Raw genomic sequence first — 10016 nt, forward strand, 5'->3', positions numbered from 1 at the left:
AACACCTCCTATGGTAACAACTCATATGGCTATGGTAACACCACCTATGGTAACACCTCCTATGGTAACACCTCCTATGGTAACACCTCCTATGGTAACACCTCCTATGGTAACACCTCCTATGGTAACATCTCCTATGGTAACACCTCCTATGGCTATGGTAACACCTCCTATGGTAACACCTCCTATGATAACACCTCCTATGGTAACACCTCCTATGGTAACACCTCCTATGGCTATGGTAACATCTCCTATGGTAACACCTCCTATGGCTATGGTAACATCTCCTATGGTAACACCTCCTATGGTAACACCTCCTATGGTAACACCTCCTATGGTAACACCTCCTATGGCTATGGTAACACCTCCTATGGTAACACCTCCTATGGTAACACCTCCTATGAATACCCTCTTCATAATGCATTATATGTGCATTCATCTGCATAATACGCAATGCAAAATAACCTGTTAGCTCCTATGTCATGCATCATAATAATGCATTAAGCAGATGTATTTATCATTCATTATGTATTGTGTCTTCTTTGTGTTGTCTTTATCTTCATATTGTGGTGGTAGTGTGTGTTCCTTGATGCGCTCTGGGTCTCTCTGGATACTGGAGACAGACCACCACGCAACTCACTGTGTACAAAGAGAGATGGTTTAACCCAAAAAACTATTAATTTGCACCCACAACACATCACACGCGCACAAAGTCAAACGTTTGACAACTTACCCTTTTAGCGTGGCACTGCATTGTGCAACCTGGGAGGAGTCATCTAGAAATTGAACAAAATAGGAAAATATATTATATTCTCCTACAGTTCTGAAGGTGACTTGATTGAATAAAGTATGAATATAATAATGTGTCAGAGGAAACCTTTTCCTCACAGCATGTAAAGAAAGTGGAAGAGTTATGTTTTTACCGTTGTTCTGAGTGTTGTTCTGAGTGATGTTGATGTTACCTCCTACTTCCTTATTGCTGATCACTGGGGCACATAGACTGCTTCCACCCTCAGCTGTGAGGGAAGACTGGGGATTGTAGGCTGGGAAGACTGGGGATTGTCGGTCTGGGGGGACTGGGGATTGTAGACTGGGGAGACTGGGGATTGTAGGCTGGGGAGACTGGGGATTGTAGGCTGGGGAGACTGGGGATTGTAGGCTGGGGAGACTGGGGATTGTAGGCCAGGAAGACTAGGAGAGACAATGAGAGATAGAGGTAACACTGGCCTCTATGTCCTCAACCTGGTACTACAACACAAGGCAAAACTGACTTGAACCATTTCAGGGAAATTGGTCTGACCTTTGTTGAAAGAGCGTTTCTCCACTGTTGCCCTCTGCTTTCCTCCCTTCAGTGTACTCCTTTTTTCTTCCCAAAGACAAACTTCTCTTTTTGGAGAAAGTGGTAATGTCCCTCTCCTCTCTCCTCCCTTTGGAGCAATTGCTCCCCATCTCTTTCTCTCAAGTCTCAATCTACGGAACATGAGTGAACTCATGAAAACATATTTTTGTATTCTTCAGAAGTCCAAATGTCTAAAACGCCAAATGTGTACTGAACCTTACCAAATTAAAGACAATTGCTGTTACCTAGAAAACAGTTAGAAATATATTTTACTCTTTTATGTATTTCAAATCCATTAGAGTTTGATAAATTGTCAATAACACTTGACTTTCTGTTCCACCACATCAGTAGCACCTAAATATTTGGTTCAAGAAAGATTTATTTCAGAAGTTAATCCAAAACAAACATAATATATTGTAATTATTGAAAGAAGATCCTTATCTTTCTGGTAATAGACATTTACTGCGGCGTCACAGTCATGTCGTCCGAGTTTGGCTGGTGTAGGTTGTTATTGTAAATTAGAATTTGTTCTTAACTGACTTGCCTAGTTAAATAAAGGTACAATAAAAATAAATGTTATTGTGAGAGAGAGAGAGAGAGAGAGAGAGAGAGAGAGAGAGAGACACAGACAGACAGACAGACAGACAGACAGACAGACAGACAGACAGACAGACAGACAGACAGACAGACAGACAGACAGACAGACAGACAGACAGACAGACAGACAGACAGACAGACAGACAGACAGACAGACAGACAGACAGACAGACAGACAGACAGACAGACAGACAGACAGACAGACAGACAGACAGACAGACAGACAGACAGACAGACAGACAGACAGACAGACAATGAGTGAATGAATGAAAATGAAACAGAATGAAAGAGAATGAAAGAGAATGGGAACCCCTATCCTAGAGTGAGAATGAAAAGGAAAGAGATCCCCTCCCATCCTGCCAGATGTTTATCTTAGTCTCAGAGCACAGTAGGACTGTAAGCAAACAATCTCTACAAAGGCCCCAACAGTACAGAGTTCCAGATGGCTCATTGTTTGGCTAGTGCACTTTTTATATTCTATTTGATGTATTTTAAGTGTGCAGATATTAGTTATCTGGGTAGAAAATACTGTTCCTTTTCCAACATTCACTGTTTTTCTAAGTATACAAAACACATTTCCTCAGTATTCCCCTAACTGCTGATAAACAGGATGCTGCTTATTTCCTGTTCCAACAACACCTACTCTCCTCTCAACCCCAGACTGTCGCCATGCAATTTCGTTCCCCAAAAACTCTCTTACATAGGCAGTATTCACATTTCCTCTACCTCAAGATCTAATTAACATTTCAATTCCTGATCAAATTATAGTTGTGTCACATTTTCCCACAGCACGCACTCGCTCACTAAAGTAAAAAAAACTGAACAAACACATCGCCTTCCCCGTGGCTCAGTTGGTAGAGCATGGTGTTTACAACACCAGCATGGTGTGTTATACATACTGGCCTTCCCCGTGGCTCAGTTGGTAGAGCATGGTGTTTACAACACCAGCATGGTGTGTTATACATACTGGCCTTCCCCATGGCTCAGTTGGTAGAGCATGGTGTTTACAACGCCAGCATGGTGTGTTATACATACTGGCCCTTCCCCATGGCTCAGTTGGTAGAGCATGGTGTTTACAACGCCAGCATGGTGTGTTATACATACTGGCCTTCCCTGTGGCTCAGTTGGTAGAGCATGGTGTTTACAACACCAGCATGGTGTGTTATATATACTGGCCTTCCCCGTGGCTCAGTTGGTAGAGCATGGTGTTTACAACGCCAGCATGGTGTGTTATATATACTGGCCTTCCCCGTGGCTCAGTTGGTAGAGCATGGTGTTTACAACGCCAGCATGGTGTGTTATACATACTGGCCTTCCCCGTGGCTCAGTTGGTAGAGCATGGTGTTTACAACACCAGCATGGTGTGTTATACATACTGGCCTTCCCCGTGGCTCAGTTGGTAGAGCATGGTGTTTACAACACCAGCATGGTGTGTTATACATACTGGCCTTTCCCGTGGCTCAGTTGGTAGAGCATGGTGTTTACAACGCCAGCATGGTGTGTTATACATACTGGCCTTCCCCGTGGCTCAGTTGGTAGAGCATGGTGTTTACAACGCCAGCATGGTGTGTTATATATACTGGCCTTCCCCGTGGCTCAGTTGGTAGAGCATGGTGTTTACAACGCCAGCATGGTGTGTTATACATACTGGCCCTTCCCCGTGGCTCAGTTGGTAGAGCATGGTGTTTACAACGCCAGCATGGTGTGTTATACATACTGGCCTTCCCGTGGCTCAGTTGGTAGAGCATGGTGTTTACAACACCAGCATGGTGTGTTATACATACTGGCCCTTCCCCGTGGCTCAGTTGGTAGAGCATGGTGTTTACAACGCCAGCATGGTGGGTTATACATACTGGCCTTCCCCGTGGCTCAGTTGGTAGAGCATGGTGTTTACAACGCCAGCATGGTGTGTTATATATACTGGCCTTCCCCGTGGCTCAGTTGGTAGAGCATGGTGTTTACAACGCCAGCATGGTGTGTTATATATACTGGCCTTCCCCGTGGCTCAGTTGGTAGAGCATGGTGTTTACAACACCAGCATGGTGTGTTATACATACTGGCCTTCCCCGTGGCTCAGTTGGTAGAGCATGGTGTTTACAACGCCAGCATGGTGTGTTATACATACTGGCCTTCCCCGTGGCTCAGTTGGTAGAGCATGGTGATTACAACGCCAGCATGGTGGGTTATACTGGCCTTCCCCGTGGCTCAGTTGGTAGAGCATGGTGTTTACAACACCAGCATGGTGTGTTATACATACTGGCCCTTCCCCGTGGCTCAGTTGGTAGAGCATGGTGTTTACAACGCCAGCATGGTGTGTTATATATACTGGCCTTCCCCGTGGCTCAGTTGGTAGAGCATGGTGTTTACAACGCCAGCATGGTGTGTTATATATACTGGCCTTCCCGTGGCTCAGTTGGTAGAGCATGGTGTTTACAACGCCAGCATGGTGTGTTATACATACTGGCCTTCCCCGTGGCTCAGTTGGTAGAGCATGGTGTTTACAACACCAGCATGGTGTGTTATACATACTGGCCTTCCCTGTGGCTCAGTTGGTAGAGCATGGTGTTTACAACGCCAGCATGGTGTGTTATATATACTGGCCTTCCCCGTGGCTCAGTTGGTAGAGCATGGTGTTTACAACGCCAGCATGGTGTGTTATACATACTGGCCTTCCCATGGCTCAGTTGGTAGAGCATGGTGTTTACAACGCCAGCATGGTGTGTTATACATACTGGCCTTCCCGTGGCTCAGTTGGTAGAGCATGGTGTTTACAACACCAGCATGGTGTGTTATACATACTGGCCCTTCCCTGTGGCTCAGTTGGTAGAGCATGGTGTTTACAACGCCAGCATGGTGTGTTATACATACTGGCCCTTCCCCGTGGCTCAGTTGGTAGAGCATGGTGTTTACAACACCAGCATGGTGTGTTATACTGGCCTTCCCCGTGGCTCAGTTGGTAGAGCATGGTGTTTACAACACCAGCATGGTGTGTTATACATACTGGCCTTCCCCGTGGCTCAGTTGGTAGAGCATGGTGTTTACAACGCCAGCATGGTGTGTTATACATACTGGCCTTCCCCGTGGCTCAGTTGGTAGAGCATGGTGTTTACAACACCTGCATGGTGTGTTATATATACTGGCCCTTCCCCGTGGCTCAGTTGGTAGAGCATGGTGTTTACAACGCCAGCATGGTGTGTTATATATACTGGCCTTACCCGTGGCTCAGTTGGTAGAGCATGGTGTTTACAACGCCAGCATGGTGTGTTATATATACTGGCCTTCCCGTGGCTCAGTTGGTAGAGCATGGTGTTTACAACGCCAGCATGGTGTGTTATACATACTGGCCTTCCCCGTGGCTCAGTTGGTAGAGCATGGTGTTTACAACACCAGCATGGTGTGTTATACATACTGGCCTTCCCTGTGGCTCAGTTGGTAGAGCATGGTGTTTACAACACCAGCATGGTGTGTTATATATACTGTCCTTCCCCGTGGCTCAGTTGGTAGAGCATGGTGTTTACAACACCAGCATGGTGTGTTATACATACTGGCCTTCCCCGTGGCTCAGTTGGTAGAGCATGGTGTTTACAACGCCAGCATGGTGTGTTATACATACTGGCCCTTCCCCGTGGCTCAGTTGGTAGAGCATGGTGTTTACAACACCAGCATGGTGTGTTATATATACTGGCCTTCCCCGTGGCTCAGTTGGTAGAGCATGGTGTTTACAACACCAGCATGGTGTGTTATATATACTGGCCTTCCCCGTGGCTCAGTTGGTAGAGCATGGTGTTTACAACGCCAGCATGGTGTGTTATACATACTGGCCTTCCCCGTGGCTCAGTTGGTAGAGCATGGTGTTTACAACACCAGCATGGTGTGTTATACTGGCCTTCCCCGTGGCTCAGTTGGTAGAGCATGGTGTTTACAACGCCAGCATGGTGTGTTATACTGGCCTTCCCCGTGGCTCAGTTGGTAGAGCATGGTGTTTACAACACCAGCATGGTGTGTTATACATACTGGCCTTCCCCGTGTCTCAGTTGGTAGAGCATGGTGTTTACAACACCAGCATGGTGTGTTATACATACTGGCCTTCCCCATGGCTCAGTTGGTAGAGCATGGTGTTTACAACACCAGCATGGTGTGTTATACTGGCCTTCCCCGTGGCTCAGTTGGTAGAGCATGGTGTTTACAACGCCAGCATGGTGTGTTATACATACTGGCCTTCCCCGTGGCTCAGTTGGTAGAGCATGGTGTTTACAACACCAGCATGGTGTGTTATACATACTGGCCTTCCCCGTGGCTCAGTTGGTAGAGCATGGTGTTTACAACACCAGCATGGTGTGTTATACATACTGGCCTTCCCCGTGTCTCAGTTGGTAGAGCATGGTGTTTACAACGCCAGCATGGTGTGTTATACATACTGGTCTTCCCCGTGGCTCAGTTGGTAGAGCATGGTGTTTACAACACCAGCATGGTGTGTTATATATACTGGCCTTCCCCGTGGCTCAGTTGGTAGAGCATGGTGTTTACAACGCCAGCATGGTGTGTTATACATACTGGCCTTCCCCGTGGCTCAGTTGGTAGAGCATGGTGTTTACAACGCCAGCATGGTGTGTTATACATACTGGTCTTCCCCGTGGCTCAGTTGGTAGAGCATGGTGTTTACAACGCCAGCATGGTGTGTTATACATACTGGCCTTCCCCGTGGCTCAGTTGGTAGAGCATGGTGTTTACAACGCCAGCATGGTGTGTTATACATACTGTCCTTCCCCGTGGCTCAGTTGGTAGAGCATGGTGTTTGCAACGCCAGCATGGTGTGTTATACATACTGGCCTTCCCCGTGGCTCAGTTGGTAGAGCATGGTGTTTACAACGCCAGCATGGTGTGTTATACATACTGGCCTTCCCCGTGGCTCAGTTGGTAGAGCATGGTGTTTACAACACCAGCATGGTGTGTTATACATACTGGTCTTCCCCGTGGCTCAGTTGGTAGAGCATGGTGTTTACAACGCCAGCATGGTGTGTTATACATACTGGCCTTCCCCGTGGCTCAGTTGGTAGAGCATGGTGTTTACAACGCCAGCATGGTGTGTTATACATACTGTCCTTCCCCGTGGCTCAGTTGGTAGAGCATGGTGTTTGCAACGCCAGCATGGTGTGTTATACATACTGGCCTTCCCCGTGGCTCAGTTGGTAGAGCATGGTGTTTACAACGCCAGCATGGTGTGTTATACATACTGGCCTTCCCCGTGGCTCAGTTGGTAGAGCATGGTGTTTACAACACCAGCATGGTGTGTTATACATACTGGCCTTCCCCGTGGCTCAGTTGGTAGAGCATGGTGTTTGCAACGCCAGCATGGTGTTTGCAACGCCAGGGTTGCGATTTTCAAGTGTCTGCCTCAGATGATGAAAATAACTACCAAGATGTCCTTGATCCAATTTTAATTTGTATTATTTATTATTTAACCTTTATTTAACTACGCAAGTCAGTTAAGAACAAAGTGTTATTTACAATGACAGCCTACCAAAAGGCAAAAGGATCCTGTGGGGACGGGGCCTGGGATTTAAAAAATAAAATAAATACAATATAAATATAGGACAAAACACACTTCACAAAAAGAGAGACAACACAACACTACATAAAGAGAGACCTAAGACAATAACATAGCAAGGCAGCAACACATGACAACACAACATGGAAACAAAAAGGGTTCTTCTATGGGGACAGCGGAAGAATCCTTTTAGGTTCTAGATAGCACCTTTTTTCCTGAGAGTAGACCTATATTGCCGTGGTTTTCTGTAAAAATAAATGCAACAGGTCCTCTGGTGAATCTAGCAAGACAGCGAATCATTGCATCACCGACTAAGTATGAATATAATGAATATTTATGACTTGCACCGTTATGCAATTATTAAGAGACTAGATACAAAGAGCTAATCCTGGCAACCAATGTTCTAGCATTCATTAATGGAGGCAAGCAGATCAGAGATGTCAAGGTGGCATCCAATAATATGCTACAGTATGTGTACTGTATAGTGTACATAACAACTACCAATAGACCTTCTAAATTATAAGCATTTGGTCAATCAAATAATTACTCTGTAAAATGAGGAATGCAGTTACTCTATTTAACTAATTGGATGAAAGAATCGACACTCAAACAATTACAGTGTACTGTACATTAAATACATTATACATTACAGAATTACACAGAGTATATGACTATCACCAATAGGCTTAAACAATGTGGTAACACATGTCTTCAGTTCAGAATAGTCTCTAAGAGAAAACACAATGTGTGTCTGATACACACGAGCTTGGTAGCAAGTTCTCAAAGGTTGAACAAATTCACTGTCCTTTTAACCAAATTCAAGCAGAAACTCACGCCCAACCTGAATTAAGACTTCTTTGCACTTTGCTAGTTATAACAAAATGCAGGAAAACAGCCAGATTCGAATCTAATCAACTCAATGTAAGTAACGTTAGCTAGCAATCTAAATCCAAAAACAGCTTAAATTATTTATTCCTATTTAACAATATTTTAGAAGGCTTACATCAGCCTGCCTAGTCAGCTAGCCAGACAGTTATGTTTAGCCAACGTTAGCTAGCTAGCTAATTGTTTTTGTAGCTTTCATTTTGTATGTAACGTTAGCTTGCACTTAAATGGAATCTCTTGAGGAGATGTTATTTTATCTTTCCAACCAGGCAAAGTACTATGAAGGCACCAATGATCTCGACAAGAAGCACAACATTCGTAGGGGTCAGAAATTCACTATTCAAGGAAGGCACCAGTTCGCTTCTATTACATGACTGGAAGGATTTAGCTATGAACAACCATTTTTCAAAAACCATTAACCCTCTAGGTAGTTGGTCATCTAGAAGTTGCTAGCTATACATTTGTCATCTTGAGGTATCTAGCTATAAGTTAACTCAGATCAATCAAATTGACAAGTCTAAGCATTTTTTTTAATTTAAACTTTATTTAAACTAGACAAGTCAGTGAACTAGGCAAGTCAGTTAAAAGACCAAATTCTTATTTACAATGACGGCCTAGGAACAGTGGGTTAACTGCCTTGTTCAGGGGCAGAATGACAGATGTTTACCTTCTCAGCTCGGGGATTCAATCCACCAACCTTTCGGTTACTGGCCCAATGCTCTAACCAGTGCAGGACATTAAGCACACGGAGGAGATAACCCAGACCTTCTCAGAACCATTGTCTCCAAGCTGCCTTCAAAGCTCAGGGAGAAGTGGAGATCAGCTGTGTGGGATTTTCAGGATCAACACAGCAGAGGAACAAAGTCTGAAGACTTCGTGGAGAAGCAGGCCTGAATTGCATTGGATCCAGTATTCTTTTAAACCTTTTATTATATTCATAAGTATATAGAGTTTTTTTTAACACAATATACTTGCAGTGAAGCCGCTCAACAACTACATCATATTGGTCATCTAACAGACTCCCATCCAGAGCGACACACAGAGGCAACCAGGGTCAACGCCCTGCTCAAGGGCACGTTGACAGATCTCCCACAGGGTCAAAAACGGGGACCCGAACCAGCGATCCATTAGCAACTGGCCCAAGCTCCCAACCGCCAGGCCACCAGCCCTCCAAGATCCCCCCCACAGTTCCCCAAGAGCTGCCCCTCAACCATCCAAGACCCACCCACAGCCCCCCCAAAGAAAAATAAAATACTATATATATATATATTCCATTCCCCACCCCAAGATCTCCACCCCCTCATTCACCAACAACCAACAAAATGAACAAAAGAGAAAAAATAGAAAGACAAAGGAAAACAGAAAACCACCAGGCAAAAAACAAAAGACATCCAGGACAACAACAATCACAACAACAAGGCAAACTGAATATGTTGTGCATGTACGGCACTATTTACATGTGTGTGTGTGTGTCTGTGTATGTGCACATGTGTGCATTTGAATGAGAGTGTGTGTATATACACATGTGTACAAACACCTGCACGGCATCAGCCTCAGACAAACCAACATTAGCTGTAACAACACTGCCCCTCAGTGTCATTCAAACTGGCTTTTTGTTATGTTTATTTTGACTTTATTTTTTATACT

General features: G+C 44.9%; 1 long non-coding RNA gene across 1 annotated transcript; it reads right to left on the reverse strand.

Moving 5' to 3' along the window:
• Window positions 1-338: 338 nt before the first annotated feature.
• LOC123732595 (uncharacterized) lies at window positions 339-1588 on the reverse strand. The gene is made up of 3 exons (XR_006763292.1): window positions 924-1588; window positions 734-776; window positions 339-639 (listed from the first exon to the last, which is right to left on the reverse strand). It is a non-coding gene; the product is annotated as an uncharacterized lncRNA (long non-coding RNA).
• Between the last annotated feature and the right edge of the window lie 8428 nt (window positions 1589-10016).

This window comes from Salmo salar, unplaced genomic scaffold, assembly GCF_905237065.1.
Source record: "Salmo salar unplaced genomic scaffold, Ssal_v3.1, whole genome shotgun sequence".
NCBI lineage: Eukaryota > Metazoa > Chordata > Actinopteri > Salmoniformes > Salmonidae > Salmo > Salmo salar.